Source organism: Pleurodeles waltl, chromosome 7 (assembly GCF_031143425.1).
Source record: "Pleurodeles waltl isolate 20211129_DDA chromosome 7, aPleWal1.hap1.20221129, whole genome shotgun sequence".
Taxonomy (NCBI): domain Eukaryota; kingdom Metazoa; phylum Chordata; class Amphibia; order Caudata; family Salamandridae; genus Pleurodeles; species Pleurodeles waltl.
This window is the reverse complement of record NC_090446.1, coordinates 825,145,547-825,172,402: the sequence shown is the minus strand read 5'-3', so window position 1 is coordinate 825,172,402 and position 26,856 is coordinate 825,145,547.

Here is a 26,856-nt window from a genome sequence, read left to right as displayed (position 1 = left end):
ACTCCTGCCTCGTTACGGTAAGAACACTGCAGGGGCATCAGGTCGTAAACACACAAGCACCTCAGGGGGAAGGGGAAGGGGGGCTCCTCAACCGGAAGATGGTACAACGCCACTGCTCCACCATGGGGCTCCATGCCCACTGCTTGGTCCTGGGGAGTGCAAAGCCACAGTCTCTCAAGTGGGTGCTTTGCCCACTGCTTGGTCATGGGGAGTGCAAAGCCACAGTTTCTCAAGTGGGTGCTCTGCCCACTGCTTGGTCCTGGGGAGTGAAAGGCCACAGTCCCTCTACTGTGTGGCTTGTCAACTGGTTCAAGAGGGGGCTTTGTGCCCAGTGTGCTTCCTCCTGCCAAGGATTGGGTGAGTGGATGCAGTTCTCCACTTGTTCTGGAGGGGGCTTTGTGCCCAGTGTGCTTCATCCTACCAAGGATTGGGTGAGTGGATGCAGTTCTCCGCTGGTTATGGAGGGGGCTTTGTGCCCATGATGCAGCACCTGGGGTGTGGCAGTTCACATTCCCCAACCTGGGTGTCTGAGGCACGGGATTTGCAGGGAACAGGTTGCATGATACTCCATGGAGGCAGGGCCAAACTCCATCCTGCGGCGACTTAGGCTGCAAACTGGTGTAGTGCCGGTGCTGGTAGTGGTGCTGGTAGTGGTGGAGGGAGGCTCCAGGCTGTCTCCTGCAGCCTCAGACGGCTGCCCACTGGGGATGCTGCAGCTGACAGTTGTTGTGGCAGTGGGGGGGGGCAGGTGGCGGTGCAGGTGGTGGTGCTTGTGGCAGGGCCTGCGGCAGGATGCTGGCAGTGCTGGCTGTGGTGTAGGTGCTGGTAGTGGTGGAGGGAGGCACCAGCCCGTCTCCTGCAGCCTCGGACGGCTGCCCACTGGGGATGCTGCTGCTGACAGCTGTTGTGGCTGCAGCGGGGCAGGTGGCAGTGCTTGAGGCGGTGCTTGCAGGGGTATAGGTGGTGGGGCTGTCGGTTCTGATGGTGGCCACCAGGCCCTCACCTGGAGGCCTGAAGTTCCTTGCCTTTGCTTTTCTGACCCTTCGTCACCTTGGCAGATGCTGCTGGGACATTGGCACTGGCAGCTGGAATTCTGGAGGAGGCCTGGCTGGGTGGGTCGTGCTCCTTGACCATGCTGCATGCTGGCCCCTTCTTCACCTTGGCAGGTGGCGGAATGGGTTGGTCCTTTGCAGGGGTCGGTGGCACACTGGCTGGCCTGACGGGTGCCCCCTTTGATCCTCTTGGAGTTGCAGGTACCACAGCGTCCACTTACTTGGTGGCTGAGGTGCTGGCCTGGGATCTGGACACCCTGGCCCAAGGGGAATGATGGGGGGAGATGTAGGGAAGAGGTCAATGTTAGCCAGGAACACTTTTTTAGACACACTGGGATGGGAGGATGGAGAGGGCTTGGGAGTGGAGGAAGAGGGAGTGGTTATAGGAGGTGTCTCTCTGCTGAGTTTGGGTGAAGGTGCATGTGCTGGATGATGTTGTGACTTGGATGGTTGTTGTTTGCGTTTGTGTACTTTAGGAGGAGGGGTCACAGACATACTGGGAGAGGACACAGGGGATGTGTGCATGGTTGTGGGGGTGGTTACTGCTCGTGAGTGCTGTGTTGTGATGGGCGTGCTGATGATGGATGTAGTGGATGAAGATGTAGTACATGCAGGTGTGAATGTAGATGCTACTGGGAGAGAGGTGGATGATACGGAGGAGGGGGACACAGTGGAGGCAGTGGATGTTGGTGTGTTTGCATGGGCATGGTGCTTGTGTGAGTGCCTGTGAGATGAAGTGTGGTGCTTATGTTTGCCTGAGCCACTTTTGTGTGGTGATTTGGGTGAATGCTGGTCTGAAGGTGTGGTTGGTATAGGCTGAGGTTAAAGGGATTGGGTCTGGGTAGAGGAAGTTGGAGGGGGAAGGCTGGACACAGGGACAAGGACTGTCATCAGTGCTGAGGCAAGAGCCTAAAAATGCTCTCTGTTGGGCCGCCATGCCAGAATGAATGCCCTCCAGGTATGCATTTGTTTGTTGCAAATGCCTCTCGACACCCTGGATGGCATTCAGAATGGTTGACTGCCCAACAGTGAGGGATCTCAGGAGGTCAATAACCTCCTTACTGAGGGCAGCAGGGCTTACTGGGGCAGGGCCTGAGGTGCATGGGGCGAAGGAGATGCCCACCCTCCTGGGTGAGCGGGAATGGGAAACACACTGAGGGGCTGCTGGCAGGGTGGTGCTGATAGGAGGGTGGCGGCTGTACCTGTTGTTGGTGTGGGGACAGAGGTGTCCGCCACCTCCAGGGAGCTTCCATCGGAGGAGGAGTCGCTGTCTGTGGTCTCCCCTCCTGTCCCCGTTGTGGTGCTCCCCTTGCCCTCCGTCCCACTGGTGCCTCCACCCTGGGTGGATTCGGCCTCCAGGGCCATGTGGTATGCAGCTCCCTCCGTCACTGGTGCCTCTGCTCCTCCGCCAGATGATGCCAATGCACACAAGGACAGGGTGACAAAACAAAAAGGGAGGGGAAGAGACAGAGGATACACTTGGTCAATGCCAGCAATAACGCCACCTTTGGCCTACACTACACAAAGGGATCAGCCCCATGCACTAGGCCATGCACAACCATTTACTGAGACAGTCACCAGCCAATGGGGTACAATGCCTAACACCAGCATCTGCACACCAGATACCAACAGGACCCTTCCCAGTGCTAGATGGCCACTTACACCATTGAGGTAGGAGTGCTCCAGAGCCTGCCCAGCAAGGGACCTACCCTGCCATGACCGCCCTGGCCTAGGGGCACCCACAGCCCATATCCCCCACCCAGCTACCTCCTAACGCGTGCAAAGCCAGCTTTCACCCCCTTGTGGCTGCTGTGATGCCCTCAAGCGCTCATCCAACTCCGGATAGGCCACCGCCAGGATGTGGAACATCAGGGGGGTCATGGTGCGATGGGCACCCCTCCCACGTTGGGAGGCCAGCCCAGCTGGGCCTCCGCTGTCTTCTTTGACCAGCGGCGCTGGTCTTCCCATCTCTTGCGGCAGTTGGTGCTCCTCCTGTGAAAGACCCCCAGTGTCCACACCTCCTTGGCGATGGCACTCCAAATTCCCTTCTTCTAGTGGGCGCTGACCTGGAGGGATAAGACAGCAGAAAAGTAAATTAGTCACCCGACCGGACCGTCATACTCATTGCCCACCAGTTCCCACCAATGCCCTGACAAACATACACTGACCACCTTACATGCTGCACTCTGGCCAGGATGACTCAGCACCCTCCAACATGTGCCTTACCTCCACAGCACTCCAAACATTCATGGCCCACGCATCAGGCCCACAGTGTCCTCACCTGTTTGTCTGGAGGACCGTAGAGTAATGGGTACTGGGGTAGGGCCCCATCCACCAGTTTTTCCGACTCCTCCGCAGTGAAGGCAGGGGCCCTTTCCCCAGACACTCGAGCCATTGTTGCTTCCAGACACAGATCACAGCAGCACTTGCAGTGTAGGTCCTCTCCTGTTGAAGGTCAGGTAGCAAGTGAGTGAATAGTTACAAAATGGTGGTCACGTCTGCAGTGGTGCGTACCGTCACTGCCGACGTACATCGCCATTGGCTCTTGGAACCCATAGGGCCCAATGATAACCAATGCGAAGTTGTGCAGCGGTCATCGACAGCCTACCACGAAGGCGCACAACGCCAGTGCATTTACCTCATTTACACTTGTTCCTCCTTACAGGTCAGGCAGCCGCCATTTCAGGGGGGCACAGGCCATGGCACCTAACTGCGTCACAGCAGACATCGGCACATCATCTAACTCTTGAGTTCACATACTGATTCTGTAAAGTAAATTAATCTACATTAGTGCAATAGATGGTTAAATATGACCCTCTGCTCACCGTTCTCTTGCATAGGCTTCAACCGCTGAGGCAGAATATGAGATGGCGGCATCCTCCTGTGAACAGACCCCTGGTGGACCTTGCAACAATGGAGGACAGACACATTATCAACATATACAGACTTGATCGTAACACAATCCTAGAACTGTGTGTCCAATTGGAGCCAGACCTGATGTCAGCTATCCGCCAGCCCACAGAAATCCCCCCTCTAGTGCAGGTCCTGTCAGTGCTCCATTTCCTGGCAAGTGGTTCATTCCACACAACAGTGGCCATGGCATCAGGGATGTCTCAGCCAATGCTCTCCAACCTGTTGACAAGAGTGTTGTCAGCCCTGCTGATGCGCAGCTACATCGTGTTCCCCCAGGTGGAGGATTTGGCCACAGTGAAAGCTGACTTTTATGCCCTAGGACATATCCCCAAGATCATTGGTGCCACTGATGGTACACATGTAGCGTTCGTCGTCCCCCCGGAGAAATGAACAGGTTTACAGGAATAGAAAAAGCTATCACTCTATGAATGTGCAGATGGTATGTTTGGCGGACCAGTGCATGTGAATGCCAAATATCCTGGCTCTGTGCATGATGCCTTTATATTGAGGAATAGCAGCATCCCATATGTAATGGGCCAACTCCAGAGGCACCGGGTGTGGCTAATAGGTAAGCCAAAGGTCCCCACCGAGTACATGTTGATGTCTGGGTATGGGATTGCTCCTACGGGTTAGTGTGTGTCTAACAGTTGTCACCCTCTATTTACAGGTGACTCTGGTTACCCCAACCTCTCATGACTACTGACTCCAGTGAGGAATGCCAGGACAAGGGCAGAGGTACATTACAATGAGGCACATGGGCATACAAGGAGGATTATAGAAAGGACCTTCGGCCTCCTGAAGGCCAGGTTCCAGTGCCTCCATCTGACAGGTGATCCCTGTACTACTCCCCCAAGAAGGTGTGCCAGATCATCGTGGCATGCTGTATGTTGCACAACCTGGCCTTGAGACGCCAGGTGCCTTTTCTACAGGGGGATGTGCCTTGAGATGGTCTTGTGGCAGCGGTGGAGCCTGTGGAGCCTGTGGACAGTGACAAAGAGGAAGGACAGGAAGAATATGTGGACAACAGAACAAACATAATACAGCAGTACTTCCAGTGACATACCGGTAAGAGACTGTAACTCCAATTAACATTTCAGTAATATGTTGGACATTGTACAAGGCAGCCTCTTACCCTATGTCTATGGCCACTGACTGTTCCCTTTGGGTTCTATATTTTCAGATATCTGTGCCCAATTCTGGCTCCTGCTATATGTACTGCTGCCCACCAATCTCATCCTGTAGTATATTTCACTGTACATAAACGTTGCAATGCTTTGATAATGTTGTACTAATACATTTGTAAATCATTAGACTGACTCCAGATTGGTATTTGTTTCAAGGGTGTTTATTGAGGTCCTAATAAGTATAGGGGTATGTGCAAGGGACTGGGGTGATGATGGAAGAAAGTCCATGGTAGAGTCCAGTCTCTTGGTTTCACAGGTGCATTGTCCAAGGGGGCGAAGGAAGGGGAGCAATTGCAGTTCAAGGTGGACACGGTAACAGCGTGGGACAGAAGGGTGACTATCAGGAGAGTCCTATTTCCTGGTGGGGTTCTTGGCAAATGTTCTCTGTCCTTTCCCTGGATCACAGGGACCGTTTGCGGGGTCGTTCTCCTTCTGCAGGGGGTGGGGTGCTGGTGGCCTGTTGGTCCTGTGGTGGGGCCTCCTGTCCACTGGCGCCGGCGGAGGTGGAAGGCTGTTCCTCATTTTGGCTAGTGTCAGCCGCCCTTTATTGTGCCACTGCCTCCCTCATGGTCTTGCCCTTGTCAGCCAGCCCCCCTGCAATGGTGTCCAGCACGGTGTAGATTTTTGTGAGGTCATCCATGATCCCCAAATACTGTCCCTCCTCCAGCCGCTTGGTCTCCTGCAATTTGGCCAGTATCTGGCCCATGGTCTCCTGGGAGTGGTGGTATGCTCCCAGGATGTTTGTGAGTGTCTCATGGAGAGTGGGTTCCCTGGGCCTGTCCTCCCCCTGTTGCACAGCTGTCCACCCAGCTTCCCTGTTGTCCTGTGCCTCTGTCGCCTGAACCGTGTGCCCACTGCCACTGACCCCAGGTCCCTGATCATCCTGGGCTTGTGGGGTTGCCTGAGGTCCCTGTAGTGGTGGACACACTGCTGATTGACGTGTCTTCAGGACAGTGGCAGGGGCATGCTGGGTGGGTGCTGTTGTTTCCTGAGGGGGAAGGCTCTGTGGTGTGTTGGGACTGTGGCAGGGGAACCGACTGTCCAGAGGTCCCTGATGGGCCAGGTTGGTCATCCAGATCCAGGAGTGTAGAGCTGCTGTTGTCACTGTGGGCCTCTTCTGGGGGAGGACTGGAATGGAAGTAGCTGGCACCTCCTCTCCGGTGACATTGAGTAGGGATCCTGTGGGGATGCAAATGCAGTGTTAGTGTATCTGCGTGTGCCATCTTGTGCATGGGTGAGTTTCCCTGTATGGTTGTGATTTCCCTGTCAGCTTTGGCTTGTGTGCGTGGCATTTGTGAGGGCTGGGTGAGTCTCTCTACTGGCCATGCTCTGGTGATGGGTGTTCATGCAGGTCTGTGATGGGGGTCAATGCATTGGTGTTACATTGAGGGCTTGGATTTGGGATGGGTGGGTTGTGATAGTGGGGTATATGTGAGGTGTTGGAGTGATGGGGTGAGGATAGGGGTAGGAGTTTGTGATGGTATGAAGGTAGGGTGGGGGGTGATAGTAGTGAAGATTTGCCTTGCCAGAGTCCAGTCCTCCTGCTACTCCTGCGAGGCCCTCAGGATGCATGATCACCAAGACTTGCTCCTCCTGTGTTGTTAGTTGTGGGGGAGGAGTTGGGGGTCCACTGCCAGTCCTCTGTACGGCTACCTGGTGTCTTGCAACCACAGAACGCACCTTCCGCCGTCGGTCATTCCACCTCTTTCTGATGTCATCCCTGGTTCTTGGGAGCTGTCCCACGGTGTTGACCCTGTCCACGACTCTCCACCATAGCTCCATCTTCCTTGCCATGGACGTCTGGTGCACCCGTGATCTGAATAGCTGTGGTTCTACCCGAGCGATTTCCTCCACTATGACCCTTAGCTCCTCCTCTGAAAACCTGGGGTATCTTTGGCATGCCATGGATGTGGTGTGAGTGATATGTGTGAGGATGTGTGGTGGAATGTGTGGGGTGATGAGTTGTGGTGTATGCTGTGATGTGCGGGAATGGTGTATGGGTGATGATGTTCTGTGCCTCTAATTGAGTGGGTGCTCTTTGCTTGTCTCTCTGTGCTTGCTCTCTTTTTTCACAGTAAGCGGTTGTGGGTAGTGTGGGTGTGTGTTTTATATTGGTTTGGATGTGTGGGTGTGGTGTGTGTATGTGTGTCAGGTGTGTGTATTTTGAATTGTCCAATGTGGTGTAGTTTTGTAAGCGTATGTGTATGTTGAGAACGGCAGTGTATAGCACCAATGGTTTACCCCGCTTGAAAGACCGCTGCGGTGATTCGTGGGTCGTGATACTGTGGGCGTATTTCAGTTGGCGTAATGGTGTGGGACTTGCTATCGCCAGTATATCACTGAACTTTAGTCTGGCGGACTTGTGTGGGTGTCTGTATAGTGGCGGATTTCTATGTGTGGGTCATCATACCTGTGGCGGATTACTGCCATTCTCACGGTATGTTGACGGTTGTCAGCACGGCCGTAGGCGGCACTTACCACCAGGATTGTAATGAGGGCCTACATCTTCTCTTTTCACACTCCATTTTCCCTTTACTTTAAAGAGGTTTTCGTGAAGACATTAAAAAGTGTACTAAAATGATTTCCATAATGCATGCAAGGTCGAACAGTGACTGTACAGCAGCAAATAATTTTCTTACTAACTCGGTTAGGCAGGGTGACCAAATTGTTATACAGGAGACTGGATAGAAGTGCATATAATAATAAGCTAAAAGTGGCTAAACTGCTTGGGAAATAGGAATACGGGAGGAGTTGCTACAAGCAGCTATATCCAATGATACCAAAATGTTCTGGGGTAGAGTAACTAATGGGTGGGCACTAAGGGCCATATTTATACTTTTTGACGCAAAACTGCGCTAACGCAGTTTTGCGTCAAAAAAATGAGCGCCGGCTAACGCCATTCTGAAGCGCCATGCGGGCGCCGTATTTATTCAATGACGTTAGCCGGCGTTAGCCGCCGGCGCTGCCTGGTGTGCGTGAAAAAAAACGACGTACACCAGGCAGCGCCGGCGTAGGGGGATATGGAGCTTGGGCGCCAAAAAATGGGGCAAGTCAGGCTGAGGCAAATGTTTCGCCTCAACCCGATTTGCGCCATTTTTTTCGACTCCCAACCCCCATAGAAATGACTCCTGTCTTAGCAAAGACAGGAGTCATGCCCCCTTGCCCAATGGCCATGCCCAGGGGACTTCTGTCCCCTGGGCATGGTCATTGGGCATAGTGCCATGTAGGGGGGCACAAATCAGGCCCCCCTATGCCACAAAAAAAAAGAAAAAAAAACACTTACCTGAACTTACCTTAATGTCCCTGGGATGGGTCCCTCCAGCCTTGGGTGTCCTCCTGGGGTGGGCAAGGGTGACAGGGGGTGTCCCTGGGGACATGGGAGGGCACCTCTGGGCTCCTTCAGAGCCCACAGGTCCCTTAACGCCTGCCTTTTCCAGGCGCTAAAAAACGGCGCAAAAGCGGCCGTACGTCATTTTTTTTGACCCGCCCACTCCCGGGCGTGAATTTTGCCCGGGAGTGTAAATACAGCGCACATGCCTCGGAGTCAATTTTTTCGACGGGAACGCCTACCTTGCATATCATTAATGCAAAGTAGGTGTCCATGCTAAAAAATGACGCAAACTCCATGGACTAACGTAGAAATATGGAGTTAGTTTTGCGTCTAAATTGCGTAAAAAAAAACGACGCAATTCCGGCGCAAACAGAGTATAAATATGCCCCTAAGTCTATGAATCCTGAATTTTATGTAATCAATCCCTCAACAAACTGTTAGCTCAGATGCCAGATAATGAGATCCTCAGCCATTTCCAATGCGGTTTAGTTTGGGGTCTACTGTGTCTTTTGATGCCTCATGATGATCAGACAGAAGACATTGGAAATGAATAGAGGCAGTCTTAATTTAGTCTTTGTTGACCTATAGAGTGCTGTTGATATGGTCCTAAAAGGGAAGCTCTGCGAGATCCTTAAGGGTTGGTAGTTCCACCTGTCCTATTAGACACAGCTATGCATCTGGATACAAATAACTTCACCAAGGTACAATGGGGCCTAAATGACGGACTTACTGAAATTATACCTGTCAGTAAAAGGGTACAACAGAGATTAATTCTGACCCCAACACTCCTTCTTCTATTCACAACTTGCTGTGTTGACTAATGTGACAATAATTCACCCATTCTGGCTATTATAAAATTCCCTGTTCTACTGTTTGCAGATGTTAAACCTGCTTTTGGTGAGGTCTTCCCCCAAACATTTTGTCTTATCACCTCCTGTTTCCTTGCTTCCAGACTCTCTGCACTTTACCACTTACAACTAGTGCAAAAGTCCTTGAGCTCACTTCTTAAAACATGGTAAAATTGGCATGCATCAAATAGACACATTTAATTTGCCTTTAGGTCCCTAGTAAGTGGTGCAACATGCTTGATGCAAGAAGCTTGGACCTGTAAATTAAATGCTACAATTGGATCTCCAGCACTTAGGGTGCCACCTCGATACGGAGCCCTTTAAAATGTATATCAGGTCCACCATTGCAGCTCATGTGTAATTTTCAACTGGCAATTTGGCCTTGCAAAGTAAATCATTTTGCCAGACCTAAACCTCCCTTTTTAATACATATACATCACCCCTATTGTATTTCCTAAACAGCCCATATAGCAGTGTGCAGTGAATCTAAAAAGTTGGACATGTGTTTCTAAGTCTACACATCCTGGTAGTGAAAAACTCCTAAATTAGATTTTCACTACTGTCAGGCCTATCTTTCCCATAAGATAAGCTTGGATTACTTTATTCCATTAAACTAGTAATCCTTGATTGGAAACAGGTATTGTAGAAAATTGGGTTACTTGACGGGGGGTGAAACACACTCAAGCAGCAAATACAACTCTAGTCAGGGGGGAAAATTCAAGCCTAAATCAGCTTGTGCTTTTTGCCCTGGAAGCTTAGCACAAAGCAGTCAGGCTTAACTTAGAAGCAATGTGCAAATATTTATGCAGCACTTTTAACAGTAATAGAAGTGAAAACATGGCATAAGAAAAGTTCCACACCAATTTAGAAAAATAGAGTAAAAGTTAATAAATTATTTGAGACAAAACGACAAAAATCCAATCAGTAGACCTGGAGAGATACAATTTCAAATCTTTAAAATTAGTATAGTGCCTAAAAGCACAAAGCACCACTAGCAGTTATCTGGTTGTGCAAGACTGGGTGAAATTCTCAAGTTCAGCCTGACTGAGATGGATCATTGTTCAGATACTGGGACTAGATGTTTGTAGGATGAGACATCCTGCTAGGATGGGAGAAGTAGAGCTGTTCCCTACTCTACTTACATCTCAAAGTGGTTGCCTCCAGCACACTCAAAAAGGACTTGACACCAGTTCTTTGTCAACTTAGACTTCTTGAATCTTGGGCAAGGGAAGAAGGAAAATACCAGAACCAGAAGAGGGGGAAAAGCGTTGCAATTTCTCCCACTTGTGAGGCTGGCACCAGGTATAAATATTGGTTCCTCAGACCAATTCCTCAGGTCACTCCTAGACCTGTGGAGGACCCCCTGTGTAGCTGCTACCAAAAGGCTGCCCTGCTGCTTGGGGCCTGCCTTATACCCTTAGATGACTGCCTTGCTGCATGAGGACTACCAGAGTGATTCCAGGGGCTAGTTTGTTGGCCTCCTGTTCTGAGCTACAGGGATATTCAAAGCTTCACCAACCTTGACCCCACAACTGGACCATGCCTGAAGTGAGTCCTGCCCTCCAAGTAGTTCCACACCAGTCCTGGACCATTGGAAGTGCTGCTAAAGGTGCCTAAATAGCCAAAAACTGAAATGAGAGACTTGCATCAATAGGTGGTTTGAGAACTGACAGAAGACCAAAATCTAACTGCTTCCCCATCTGCCCGAGGTGCAGTGCCCGTCACCCTGCCTTCGCAGATGTTGCAGCTGTGTTCTTCCTTGCAGCAGCAGGTCCTGTTCAGTGGCTCCTCTCAGGAGATTTCGACCTCCAAAAAGTGACAAAGTCCAATGTAGAAATCTTCACCCCAACTTCATCCAGAGGCTTCCCAACAATGACCCTTTCTCCTTGGATACCACTGCCTGTCTCCCAGTACTGACCTTCACATTCTCAGACATTTTCCCAAGATAAGCCAAGCCTACGCCCAAATCACCATGTGCATTCAAAGCAAGCTCCATCGCTGTCAGTCATAACATTTGACTTTGCCCCACTTTTGTACAGCTAGATGTCTGAGCTTTGAGCTTTTAGGCTGTAGTTTGTACTAAAAACTTTTACAAGTCATAACTATGGTTCTACTGATTTGATTTTTGTCAATCTTGTTTCAAATTATTTAATTAGTTCTTTATTTTTCGAACTTGGTGAGGGATTTTTCTTGTGTTGTGTTTTCACTTTAGTACTGTTTGTGTGCTGCATAAATATTTAACACGTCACCTCTAAGTTAAGCCTGACTACGTTTGTGCTAAGCTACCAGGGGAATAAGCTCACATTAATGTATTGACTTTTTGTGGTTCACCCTGATAGGAACTGTGGTTGTTGCTTGAGAAGGGCCCACTCACTCAAACAGAGAGGGGAAAGGTTCTCAGCCACCACACATCCTCCAATTCATCAGACATAAAACACAATCTCAGGTCAAAAACCATCAGATCCCAATTTGGGGATAACTAGGAATGCTGATTGAAGGATGCAAAAAGTAATTCTTTCTTTATGGAAGAGCTGGTCCATAACAATCCCCAACTTGGGATCTGACAGTTTTTGACCTCAGATAGGCTTTAACCTTGGCTGTGTATTATAACACCACACTTGTTGTGTTTTTCGCTTTAGAAGGGTCTCCAAAAATCCAATTTCCTAGAGCTCGCAACATTCCCTTGGTCTTAAAATGCTGAGGAGAATACAGATTTTTCTAGTGAGGCTCGATTTATTCTGCAATATACAGTATATGTTATATATGGTGTAGAAATTAATACCCAGCAATGATTAAAATATAACCATCGTCCCCCTTAAGAATGTTAGGGTCAAACTGAAATTGGGTTAGATATGTCTGAAGAGAGTTACATGATTTGGTGACATTATATCCGACTCCCTTTCTTGCTCATCAGAAAACTCTAAGGGCCATATTTATACTTTTTGACGCAAAACTGCGCTAACGCAGTTTTGCGTCAAAAAAATTAGTGCCGGCTAACTCCATGAACTTTGGCGCTAGACGCGTCTAACGCCAAAGTATAAATATGGAGTTAGTTTTGCGTCGAATTTGCGTCGAAAAAAACGACGCAAATTTGGCGCAAACGGAGTATAAATATGCCCCTAAGTGTGTTTTTTGTTCAACACAAGGCCACAGGCATATCTAGGTTTGCTAGGTGAATAATTTTTCACATAGAGTCCCCTGCGATTGATATCTATAGAGACCAAGCAATCAGTGCAAATTATGGGGCATATTTATACTCCGTTTGCGCCGAATTTGCGTCGTTTTTTTCGACGCAAATTAGACGCAAAACTAACTCCATATTTATACTTTGGCGTTAGACGCATCTAGCGCCAAAGTTCATGGAGTTACCGTCATTATTTTGCGTGAACACCTTCCTTGCGTTAATGATATGCAAGGTAGGCGTTCCCGTCTTAAAAAATGACTCCGATGCATATGCGTCGTATTTATACTCCCGGGCAAAAATGACGCCCGGGAGTGGGCGGGTCTAAAAAACCCGCATTAACGCCGGATTTTTGCGCCTGGGTCAGGGCAGGCGTTAAGGGACCTGTGGGCTCAGAATGAGCCCAGAGGTGCCCTCCCCTGACCCAGGGACACCCCCTGCCACTCTTGTACACCCCAGGAGGACACCCAAGGATGGAGGGACCCACCCCAGGGACATCAAGGTAAGTCCAGGTAAGTATTGTTTTTTATTTTTTTTTGTGGCATAGGGGGGCCTGATTTGTGCCCCCCTACATGCCACTATGCCCAATGACCATGCCCAGGGGACAGAAGTCCCCTGGGCATGGCCATTGGGCAAGGGGGCATGACTCCTGTCTTTGCTAAGAAAGGAGTCATTTCAATGGGGGATGGTCATCGTAAAAAAATGGCGCAAATCGGGTTGTGGCAATTTTTTTGCCTCAGCCTGACTTGCACCATTTGTGGACGCCCATACGCCATTTTCCCCCTACGCTGGCGCTGCCTGGTGTACGGCGTTTTTTTTAACGCACACCAGACAGCGCCGCCGGCTAACGCTGGCTAACGTCATTGAATAAATACGGTGCCCTCATGGCGCTTCAGAATGGCATTAGCCGGCGCTAATTTTTTTGGCGCAAAACTGCGTTAGCGCAGTTTTGCGTCAAAAAGTATAAATATGGCCCTATATGTCTCAGAATTCAGGGAGCACTATAATGTTGACATCATTTTTTAAGAACTTTGCTGAGACTCCCAAAATGATCTCTGTTCATCCCTTTGAGACTTTATTTAGCACTGAAACCAGTAGTCAGCTATTTTAAACTGAGGCCAACTATTTTTGGTTTCGTACCTCGACCATTGATGAGCTGGAATCATAAAGGTTGGGTATGAAAGATATTCTCTAAAGGACACTTGCATCTAGCTTCCAGTGATTGTTTTATATTAAATCTTACTTGAGAGCACTTGGTTTAAGTTTAAACTACAAAAAGTAACTTTGGACTTTGCAAGTGAGAGATTTTGCAAATGGCTTCATCTATGCTAGTTTGACAAGGTTGTTCATGACAATAAAGTGTTATCCTGGGGTAGGGAACGTGCCATTAATCTCTTTTATTAGGTTGTGGCAGGTACAATTCCCTGAAACAAAACAATGTCCTACTTGACATCTTGCCACGGAAAGCGAAGAACATTAGTTGTTCTTTTGTACCACTTACTCAAGGCAAGAAGCTTAATGGATCGCTCCGCTTTGCCTTCTGCTAAGAATAAGATGCTAAGAAGATACATTGAGGATCTGTAAATTTGACATTTGCTCTCATATATTTTCTATGTCTCCAAGTTTTTTGATTTAGGCCCTCATTATGACCCTGGCGGTAGGTGATAAAGTGGCGACAATACCGCCAACAGGCTGGCGGTAATTACCGCCAAATTATAAACATGGCAGTGATATCTTCCATAGACAGCCAATGTACCACACTTACCGCCAGGGCGGAAACAACAGTCACCCCGGTGGTAGCCGCCAACAGCCAGGTGGAAGACAAAGTACCGCCCACCATATTTTGACACAGGAAATCGCCACCTTTTCCGGGGCGGCACCAATGCCAACAAAAGCCTGGCAGAAACAGAGCTCAGAAGTGAAAGGACTCACAATTAGAGACAAAGGGAAGAAACATGCCACCATGGAATCTGAACTGCAGGTTTTCCCGATGATCTTCTACGTTATGCTCCACCTGGAACACCAACGCCAATGGAGATGACGACGGTGAGTCCAGCCGCCTAGCCCACAAGGGAGGGTGGGTGGAAAATGAGAGTGACACATACACGCACAACACACACCCCATACACCATATATACAACCAGCTGCACTACAAAAACAATTTGGCCACGAAAAATGGCAGAATAATGCAAGGACAACAGGAATTGACTTAAGTGATTGTAATCAGATCAACATCAAAATTAATACGTCGATTTGGCAATGAAACAGATATGTACACATGTACAAAAAAGGGACACTGCCCAGTCAAAAGTTCAAAGGGCCCACATGGCCACAGGGCACAGTCTAAGACCTAACTGGAATCCTGAGCTCATCTGGATAGAACACTGCAGGGGCATCAGTTTGCAAATAGGCAGGCACCTCGGGGGGCACCTCAGCCGGATGCGGCAACAAGGCCCACTGGTTCTGGAGAGGGCAACATGCCCATTGGTTTGTCCTGGGGAGTGCAAGGCCACAGTCTCTCAAGTGGGTGACTTGCCCACTGGTTCTGGAGGGGTCAACATGCCCATTGCTTTGTCCTGGGGAGTGCAAGGCCACAGTGTATGGAGTGGGTGACTTGCCCACTGGTTCTGGAGGGGGCAACATGCCAATTGCTTTGTCCTGAGGAGTGCAGGGCCACAGTGTCTGGAGTGGGTGTCTTGCGCAATGGTTCTGGAGGAGGCATCATTCCCACTACTTTGTCCTGGGGAGTGCAAGGCCACAGTCTCTCAAGTGGGTGGTTTGCCCACTGGTTCTGGAGGGAGCAACATGCCCATTGCTATGTCCTGGGGAGGAAGTGCAAAGCCACAGTCTCTCAAGTGTCTTGCCCACTGGTTCTGAAGGGGGCAGCCCACACAGTAGCCCCTGGAGGGTGGACTACATAGCGCCCGCCGGGGGTGATGGCTGCATGGTGGTGGTGGTTGGGGGAGGCTCCTAGGCGGCCCCTGCACTCACTGATGGCTGCATGGTGGTGGTGGCTGGGAGAGGCTCCTGGGCAGCCCCTTCACTCACTGATGGCTGCACGGTGGTAGTGGTTTGGGGAGGCTCCTGGGCAGCCCCTGCACTCACTGATGGCTACACATCCACGGCTGGTGGTGGGAGCCCTGTGACAGCTGGTGGTGGTGGCGGTGTTAGCCTGACAGTTCCGCTGGCATAGAGTGCCTCTTGTTCTCCTGTTCATGGGTTGGGGATCCCTTACCCTTCCTGGCAGGGGTGGATGGGCTCTTCCCCTCTCTGCTGGGTGGTTCAGGATCCTTCCCCTTCCTCACAGCTGGTGCAGGCTCCTTCCCCTTTCTCACAGCTGGTGCAGGCTCCTTCCCCTTCCTCACAGTTGGTGCAGGCTCCTTCCCCTTCTTCGAAGCTGGTGCAGGCCCCTTCCTCTTACTCACAGCTGGTACAGGACTCTTCTCTTTCATCCCAGGTGGTGCTGGCTCCTTCCCCTTCAGTGTTGTAGGTCTTGTTTCCTTACCACCACAAGTAGGTGATGCTACCACTGTCCCCATCAACAGTTTGGCTGAGGTGCTGGGCTGTGTCCTTGGTACCCTGCTCATACATGCAGGATGGGGGGGAGGGGTAGAGAAGAGGTCAATTTGGGAAAGGAAAAGTTTTTAGGGACGTTGGGGTGGGAAGAGGGAGGAGTAATGGGAGTGGAGGATGAGGGAGTGGTTGTTGGAGGTGTATGTCTGCTGGATTTGGGTGCAGGTGCATGGGCTATCATGCTTTTGTGAGGTGGATGGCTGTTGGGTGTCTGAGTGCTTGCGTTTGTGTCCTTTGGGGAGGACAGACATGGTGGGAGAGGACACAGGGGACACATGCATGGATGTTGTGGAGGTGTCTGCCAGTTAGGTGTGTGTTCAGCTTGGTGTGGTGATGATGGTAGTGGATATTGATGTAGTGAAAGCAGGTGTGAGTGTGGACGTAACTGGGAGGGAGGTGGAGGAGGAGGGGGAGAGAGTGGAGGCAGTGGATGTTGTCATGTCTGCAACAGTATGGTGTTTGTGTGAGTGCCTGAGGGATGACTGTGGTGCTTGTGTGCATGCTCATCTGTTTGTGTTCTTGGTATGGGTTGGGGTTGAGGAGAATGAGACTGGGAAGTGAAATTTGGAGGGGGGACTGTAGAAACGGGGACAACGGCTGCCATCAGAGAGGAGGCCAGAGCCTGAATCGATCTCTGTTGGGCCGCCAATCCACCATTAATGCCCGCCAGGAATGCATTGCATTGTTGCTTCTGGGATGCCATCCCCTGGATGGCATTCACAATGGTTGATTGCCCTACAGAGATGGATCTCAGGATGTCAATAGCCTCCTCACTCAAGGCAGCAGGGCTCACTGGGGCAGGGCCTGAGGTGCCTAGGGCAAAGGAGATGCCCACCTTCCTGGGTGAGCGGGCACAGGCAACTCGCTGAGTGGCTACTGGGAGGGCAGTGTTGGTACGGGGGTGGCGGCTTTACCTGCAGCTGGGGTGGTCACAGAGGTGTCCGCCACCACCAGGGAGCTCCCTTCGGAGGAGGTATCAGAGTCTGTATTGTCCCCTCTAGTCTCCGCCATTATGCCCCCTCTCACCCTCCATCCCACTGGTTCCCTCAGCATTGGTGGACTCTGCCTCCAGGGTCCTGTGGGAAGCAGCTCCCTCTGTTGCTAGTGCCTCTGCTCCTCTGCCAGATTATGCTAATGCACATAAGGAGAGGATTACAAAGCAAGAAAGGGGAGAGAGAGACAAAGAATAAACTGGGTCAATTCCGTTGGCGTACTGTCAGAGTCACCAGATCCTCGGGGTCTGTGCACGCTCCCAACATGTCCACCACTGAACAGCTCCAAGACTCTGATATTTGAATCACAGAGGCTGAGAGAGTTCAAGAGGGGAAGAGGGGATTAGGAAGGGGACAGATGGAAAGGAGACCTGTGGGAAGCAAAAGATTAAACAACACAACACAAGATCAGATTCAAAACCACATTTAGATTCATAAAAACTCTCTGTTGAATCTAGGGTTCAATGATATTTGGAACATAAAATAACACTCTATTGAGCCCAGAGTTCTATGACACTCGGAACATGAAATAACACTCTGTTGAGTCTAGAGTTCTGTGATACTTGAAACATGAAATAACACTGTTGAGTCTAGAGTTCAGTGATACTCTGAACATGAAATAAAACTCTGTTGAGTCTAGAGTTCAGTGATACTTGAAACATGAAATAACATTGTTGAGTCGAGTTCAGTGATACTCGGAACATGAAATAACACTCTGTAGAGTCTAGAGTTCTGTGATACTTGGAACATGAAATAATACCTAAAACTAAGGAAACATGAATGGCCTAGAACTAGACTCTAATTAGGCCTCACTAAATCTAGGTACCCGGAAAAGAATCAAAAATGGTTAGTACAATGTTTCACATGGAATTTTCATGAATTAAAAACATACTATTCTAGGAATACAATTACCTTCCATAACAATGTCCCAGAACAAACACGGCCTCATTACATGAGGATTAAAGCCATCCAAACATTCCTTGGAAAACAATAGGAATTGTACTAAAAACCTTACATGGACATAGAATATAATATCCAGAATTCTAGCACTTTAGGTTCTTAGAATGCAAGAACACGAATTGCGCACATTGCAGATTTCCACAAAAGTTTGTAAATGCCATGAAATAGTTGCGCACAGTGAATAACATGAATTAAGCACAAGAAATGAATTGCGCGTCTTGCCGATTCGAATACTACCATGTGAATGCCATGAAATGGTAGCGCACAATGAATATCATGAATTCAGCACAGGAAATGAATTGCGCGTCTTGCCGATTCGAATACCACCATGTGAATGCCATGAAATGGTGGCGCACAATGAATATCATGAATTAGACACAAGAAATGAATCTCGCGTCTCGCCGATTCAAAGGCCACCATGTGAATGCCAAGAAATGGTAGCACGCACAATGAGTAACATGAATTAAGCACGAGTAAAGAATCGCGCGTCTTGCGAATTCAAATGCAACCTTGTAAATGTCAGAAAATGGTTGCGCACAATGAATATCTAGATTTGTACACCAGGAAAGAATCGCGAGTCTTACTGATTCGAATGCAACCTTGTAAATGTCAGAAAATGGTTGCGCATAATGAATATCTAGATTTGTACACGAGGAAAGAATTGCGCGTCTTGCCGATTCTAATGCAACCTTGTAAATGTCAGAAAATGGTTGCGCATAATGAATATCTAGATTTCAATACGAGGAAAGAATTGCGCGTCTAGCCGATTCAAATGTCAACATGTAAATGCCATTAAATATCAAGCGCACTTTCACACGCACAAGAGCAAAATAGATTTATCATACTAATTACGCCCAAGAACTCGAAATCCTTCGAGAACGGAATCGGGGGCCCAGTCCGACCTCCGTCTTACCGCCCTGATCAAGAATCACCCAGCCAATTGAAAGGGCTAGGCCTGGAAGATCAAAGTAGGCCACCGGAACAGGAGCTCAGGAAGTTGCTGCTGCTCTGCACCGGGACCTCTGAATAGTGAGCATGTGGAGCTGGGCTGGCTCTCTTATATAGAGTCTTGGCCCAGCCCTCAAATCACACCCAGGCATGCTGCAGAGGAAGTTTCGAGAAGGCCCTGGAAAGGGACCACACCCTGACACACTCTGAAAGCCTGCAGCAATACATTGCAAATGAACAGTATTTACAAGCACCTTGAATATAAGTCTTCAGGATTAAACTCTGCAATGCAAAAGGTTAAACAACAGCATATCAACATAATGCATGAATTAGGTCATCTCATAAGTGCTGGGTTTTTGCATTCCAGTCGCCCGTAGAGCACGCACTGCCCAGATGTTCACATGTACACTGCAACCTCACACACAGGGAACAAGCCAACGCACTATGCAATGCACCACCAGTGATATGGCTAGCCACCAAGGCATGAGGAGGAGCACACACCACCAACTGCAGTACACCTGGGACCCACGCAGCCCTGCCTAGAAGTAAATACTAACAAGCTAGGTTACCTGTATTTGCCATGAAACCCTTACCCTTCAGAGGACGTATGCTGCTATTTCTAACCTGGCCTTAGGGGCATCCACTAACACACAACCACCACCCGGATACCACCCCACCAGCCATGTTGTAATGATACCTACTGTACACACCCGTTGTGGCTGCTGTGATGCCCTCAGTGGCCCATCTAGCTCAGGGTAGGCCACTGCCAGTATGTGGGCCATCAGGGGGTCACGGTCCGAAGGTCACCCTTTCCTCATTGGGAGGCCATCCCCAGCTGGGCTCCAGGGTCTTCTGTGCTCAGCGCCTCAGGTCCTTCCATCGTTTGCGACAGTGGGTGCTAAGCCTGCCATAGACCCCCAGGATCCGCACCTCCTTGGCAATGCCATGCCATAATCACTTCTTTTGATGCAGAGGTAATACATACAGGAGAACACCATTAAACAAATAGTCCAGCCTGTCACGTACATGGCCCACCATACCTGATCACATCAACATAGCAAAACACATAGGCCAGCTCACAACATGTACACAGCCAAGAGGAAATCCACCCACCCCGCCCACCCTTACACAATGCCTTCACACACAACTCCATGTATTCATGCCACATGCATCATGCCCACAGTTTACTCACCTGCTGGTCTGGAGGCCCATACAGCTGTCCATACTGGGGTAGATCCCAATTCCACCTTTCGCTCCAACTCCTCCGGTCACATGGGCCATGGTAGGTTCCAGACAGGTCACAGCAACACATGCAGTGTAGGTCCTCTCCTGTGAATGTCAGGAAACAAGTAAGGAATGAGAAATAAAATGACAGTTACGTCCACGGAGGTGTATACTGTCACAGCCGGCATACATCCCCATTGTCCACTCTACCCCATAGGGCCCAACATTATCCAACGAGGAATTGCACGGCTGTTCACAACCGCCTACTGCCACAGCACACAACGTCAGCGGAATTACCTCACTTCCACCTGTACCTCCACACAGGACAGGCAGTTGCCATTTCGGAGGGGGTGAACAGGTCTATCAATAATTGCTGCATCATAGGATAAAAATCACATACTTTTAAATTACATTGTCCCAAAACATGATTGCACAATGTGGACTGCTGTTGTGGTATAGTTGTTCCAATTGTGACAGCCTACTCACTCTTGTGTCCCTTAGATACCTACTGCTGTGGATGAATAGGAGATGGAGACATACCCCTTTGTACAGACCCCTGGTGGACTTAGCTACACTGGAGAACAGGCACATGATACTCACCTATAAACTTGACAGGGCCACAATCCCAGAGCTGTGTGCCCAGTTGGAGCCTGACCTCATATCAGCTATCGGTCACCCAACTGGGATCCCACCTTTTGTGCAAGTTCAATCAGTGCTCCATTTCCTGGCAACTGGTTCTTTCCAAGTGACAGTTGGCTTGGCAGCAGGAATGTCACAGCCAATGTTCTCAATAGTACTGGCAAGAGTCTTGTCCGCCGTGATAAAATACATGTGCAGCTACATGGCTTCCCCAGGTGGAAAATGTGGCTACTGTGAAAGCCGGGTTTTACGCAATGGGACATATATTGCGTTTGTCCCCCACCAGCAAAATAAACAGGTTTACAGGAATCAAAAGTGTTTCCACTCCATGAATTTGCAGATGGTGTGCCTGGTGGACCAGTACGTCTCACACATCAATGCTAAGTATCCTAGGTCTGAGCATGATGCCTTTGTCATGAGGAATAGCCGCATCCCAAATGTGATGGCCCAACTACAGAGGCACAGGGTGTAGCTTATAGGTGAGCCTTGGTCCCCACCCGGTGTATGTTGGTGTATTCCTGTGCTGTTGGCCAAATAGGATAGTGTGGGGCTAAATGTTGTTCCTCAATACTTGCAGGTGACTCTGGTTACCCAAACCTATCGTGGCTGCTGACCCCTGTGAGCAATGCCAGGACAAGGGCAGAAGAATGTTATAATGAGGCACAGGGGGGTGAACCAGAAGGATAACTGAGAGAACCTTCGGATTCCTAAAGGCCAGGTTCAGGTGCCTCCTTCTGACATCCCTGTACTACTCACCCAAGAAGGTCTGCCAGATAATCGTTGCATGCTGCATGTTGCACAACCTGGCCCTCAGATGCCATGTACCTTTTCTGCAGGAGGAGGAGACAGGAGATGCCCCTGTGGCAGCAGTTGACCCTGAGGACTGTGAGGATGAGGAGGCAGAGGAAGAGGATGTGGAAAACAGAACATTAGTGATCTGTCAGTACTTCCAATGACACACAGGTGAGACAGTGCAACTTCACATTTCTAGGACTATTGTTTTCTGTGTGGCATTGGCATGCTGGCATTACCCACTTGTTACCCTACTTACTGTTACCTATGGATTGTCAGGTGTTGGTGATATGACAACAATGTCCTGATGTGATCACAACAGCCAGCAACAGGTCATTCATTCTATGCTCTCACTATATACAGTTCATCTGTAATGGTTTTAGCTGTTTTAATCAATACAAATTTGCAACACATGAAATACTAGTAGTCGATGTTTGTCCAAGGGTGTTTATTGTAGTACTGAGATGGTGAGGGGAAGGTGTAATGGAATGGGGTGATGATGGCGGAAAGTCCAGTGTATTGTTCCAGTCCTTTCGCAGCACAGGTGCAGTGTCCAAGGGGACATAGGAAGGGAAGCAATGACAGTTCAAGGTGGACAAGGTGACAGAGTGGGACACAAGGGCGACAATCAGGAGAGCCTCTTTTCCTGGTGGTGGTCTTAGCAATTGTCTCTGTCTTATGTCTGGTTCGCAGGGAACGTTTGTGGGGTGGTTCACCTTCTGCAGGTGGAGGGATGCTGGTGGGCTGTGGGTCCTGTGGCGGGTCCTCCTGCCCACTAGCGGCAGCGGAAGTGGAGGGCTGGTCAAAGGACTGGCTAGTGGTAGGGGCCCGCTGCTGTGCTGTAGCGTCCCTCATGATGTTGGCGATGTCTGCCAGTACCCCTGCTATGGAGATCAGAGTGGTGTTGATGGCCTGCAAGTCCTCCCTGAGCCCCTGATACTGTCCCTCCTGTAGCCACCTGTTCTCCTGCACGTTGTCAAGGATCTGGCCCATCATATCCTGGGAATGTTGGTAGAATCCCAGGATCTCTGAGAGTGCCTCCTGGAGAGTCGTTTCCCTGGTCCTGTCTTCCCCCTGGTGTACAGCAGTCCTCCCAGTGTCCCTGTTGGCCTGTGCCTCTGCCCCCTCAACGGTGTGCCCACTGCCACTGACCCCAGGTCCTTGATTGTCTTGGCTGTGAGATGTGGCCTGGGGCCCCTGTACAGGTGGCACACTGCTGATTAATGTGTCCTCGGGACTGAAGTGTGGGTATGCTGGGTGGGTGCTGTGGTGTTAGTTCCTGATGGGGGAGGCTCTGTGGTGCTCTGTGAGTGGGCATGGGTGACCTATTGTCCAGTGGTCCCTGATGGGCCATGTAGGTCCACCAGATCCCGAAGTCCAGAGTTACTACTGTCATGACTGGGGGCCTCTTGTCATGGGGGACTGGATAGTGCTGCCACCTCCTCTAGGCTGACATTGGCTGAGGTACTTGTGGGGATGTAAATGGCGTATTATGCTTCAAGTGAATGACATTTGTACTTCCATAGCTTCCCCAGGTTGGTGCTACCCTGCCAGCTTTTGCTTGTGTATGGTGCTGTATTGTGGGATTGTTAGTTTCCCTATGCTCTGCATGCTTTAGTGATGGGTGTCCATGCAGGGCTGGGAGGTGTGTCCATGCATTGGTATGGCATGCAGGGCCTGGCATTGGGATTAGTGAGATGTGTGGGTGTAGTGTGTGTGATGGAGTGGAGTGATGGAAATGAGGGTGAGGGTGTGAGATGGCATGCAGGTATTGGGGTGATAAGTGTTAACTGTTTACTTACCAGTGTCCAGTCCTCCGGCTATTTCAGCGAGTCCCTCAGGATGCAGTATTGCCAGTGCCTGCTCCTCCCATGGTGTGAATTATGGGGGAGGAGATGGGGGTCCCCGCCAGTCCTCTGTCTGGTGAGCTGGTGTCTTGATGCTATGGATTGTACTTTCCCCCGTAGGTCGTTACACCTCTTCCTGATGTCGTCCCTTGTTCTAGGGTGCTGTCCCATTTCGTTCACCTTGTCCACGATTCACCGCCATAGCTCCATCTTCCTTGCAATGCAAATCTGCTGTACCTCGGCTCCAAAGAGATGTGGCTCTACCCTGACAATTTCCTCCACCAGGACCCTTAACTCCTCCTCAGTGAAACGGGGGTGCCTTTGTGGTGCCATGGGTGGTGTGTGATGTGTGTTGGTGAGGGAGTGTTGGGAAATGTGGTCTGGTGTGTGATGTGGAGTGCATGAACGGTGCATTGGTGTAAGTGGTGTGTGTGTCTATTTGTCTTTGTGCTCTTCTTCTCAGTCTCTTGGTGGCAATTGGTGTTCGTGAGTGGTTGTGGGTAATGTGGGTGTGTGTTTTATAGTGGTGTGGGTGTGTGGATGTGGTGTGTGTATGGGTGTCAGTTGTGTGTATTTGGAAGAGGTCAATGTTGTGTTGTTTTGTTTGTTGGTGTCCATTTTCAGTGCAGCGGTGTGTACCGCCAATAGTTTACCGCCATTGAATGTCTGCCATTATGATTTGTAGGTCATAATGTGGTGGGTGTTTTTTTGTTGGCATAACGGTATGGCTTTGGGACCGCCACTTTATCACTGACCTTCAGGCTGGCGAATTTGGGTATGTGGCTGTATTCTGTCGGATTGGTGTGTGTGTTACATAATATGGTGAATGGATATTCGCCACCGCGGCGGTAAGATGGCGGCCGTCAGTGTGGCGTTGAGCGGGATTTACCACCAATGTCATAATGAGGGCCTTAGTCTGGTATGTGAGAAGAAAAATCTCTTAAGAACAAGTTGTCAGTGATAGTACTGTAGTAGGTTATTGTGTCAACTAAACTTTTTGAATAATTGTCTTCTTCCTGGTATGGTTTAACTCCTGTTTTGTTTTGAGTACTTTGAATACTCGAATTGTAAATATGGCGGTCATTACAACATTGGCAGTAAAAGGCGCTTACCGCCGTGCAGAAGACCGCCAACACACTGCCGTAGAATTCCGCTACAGCTATTATGACCCACATCTCGGAATCCGCCAAAAGTCAGACACCCACACAAGTCCGCCACACCAAAGGTCAGTGATAAACTGGCGAAAACAAAACCGACACCATCACGCCAACAGAAATACGCTCACACTATCACGACACACGAATCCATTGGTGGTACACACCGCCGCGCTCAAAATACACACACTCTTACAAAACACTGCCACATTGGACAATTCAAAATACACACACCTGATACACATACACACACCACTCCCACACACCCAATACAATATAAAACACACACCCACATCACCCACAAACCCCTACAACCAAAAATTCAGAAAGAAGGCCAGAGAGAGACACCACCAGCAAGAACAACAGCATCCACAGGCACACAACACCATCACCCACACAACTTCCACTCACCTCACACAACACACCACTACATATCACCACACTTATCACCACACACTCCACCCCACACATCACCTACACCACTGCATGAAATGGCAAAGACACCCCAGGTTCTCGGAGGAGGAGCTCAGGGTCATGTGGAGGAAATAGTCCGGGTAGAGCCACAGCTATTCGGATCACAGGTGCAGCACACCTCCATAGCAAGGAAGATGAAGCTATGGCGAAGAATAGTGGACAGGGTCAATGCAGTGGGACAACACCCAAGAAATCGGGATGACATCAGGAAGAGGTGGAACGACCTACGGGGGAAGGTGCGTTCCGTGGTCTCAAGACACCACCTGGTGGTTCAGCGGACTGGTGGCGGACCCGCAACCTCGTCCCCCACAACTAACAACATGGGAGGAGCAGGTCTTGGCGAATCTGCATCCTGAGGGCCTTGCAGGAGTAGGTGGAGGAATGGACTCTGGTAAGACAAAGCTTTACTATTGCATCCCCCACCCTACCTGCATGCTATCACATACCCCCACCCTCACCCTCACCCCCAGCACCCCAACTCCTCACATATGTCCCAACATCACAAACCACACATCCCAACACCAAGCCCTGCATGCAACAACAAAGCATGGACACCCATCACCAAACCATGCCCACTGCACATACCCATACACCCCCCTAAACCATCATCACACAAGCTCCCACACAGGAATGCTAGCACTGGGGTACACGGTCACCGACCCATTGCACACCATTGCACACACAGATTTAATAAACATCCTTTTATACCCCTGAAGGACCCCTACCCAACGTCACCGGACAGGAGCGTCCACACATGTCCACACCACCAACAGAAGAGGCCCACAGTGAGGACAGCACCTCTGTCCAACTGGATCTAGATGACCAGCCCGGACCATCGGGGACCTCTGGACAGTCGGTTCCCCTCACACAGGCATAGGCCACCACAGACCTTCCCCCCTCTGGAAACACCAGCACAGCACCCACCCAGTGGGCCCATACCTCCTTCCCCAGGACAAGTCAATCAGCTGTGTGTCCACCACTACAGAGAACCCAGGATAACCCACCACCCCAACAACAACAGGGACCTGGGGGCAGTGGTAGTGGGCACACGGTCCAGGGGACGGAGGCCCAGGAACACAGGGGAACTGGGAGGGCTGCTGTGCGACAGGGGGCGGACAGGCCAAGGGAACCCACTCTCCACGAGGCCCTCTCCTCCATCATGGGAGCCTGCCAACACTCCTAGGAGACGATGGCAACGGTACTGGCCAGGTTTAAGGAGACCCAGCGCATGCAGGAGGAACAGTATTTGGGCTTCAGGGAGGAACTCAGAACCATCAGCTCCACCCTGGGCACCGTCGTAGGGGTGCTGAAGGTAGTACTCAACACCAGGAAGGACACTGTGGCACTACAAGGGGACCCTGACACTAGCATGGATGATGAACTGCCCACCACCTCCGCCGGCGCTAGTGGACAGGACGCCCTGCCACAGGACCACCACACCAGCACTCCACCCCCTGCAGAGGGAGAACCACCCTGCAAACGGTCACTGAGATCCAGGACAAAGACAGAGCACGATGCCAAGACCCCCGCCAAGAAATGAGACCACCCTTATTGTCATCCTACTGTCCCACTTTGTCACCCTGTCCATAATTAAACTGCCCCAGCTCCACTTCCTATGCCCCTTTGGGCAATGCACCTGTGAGACTAATAGACTGGACTCTGCCATGGACATTCCTCCACCATCACCCCTCACCATTTCACTACCCCCTCCAATAGTGAGCATTTAAATAAACACACCTAAAGC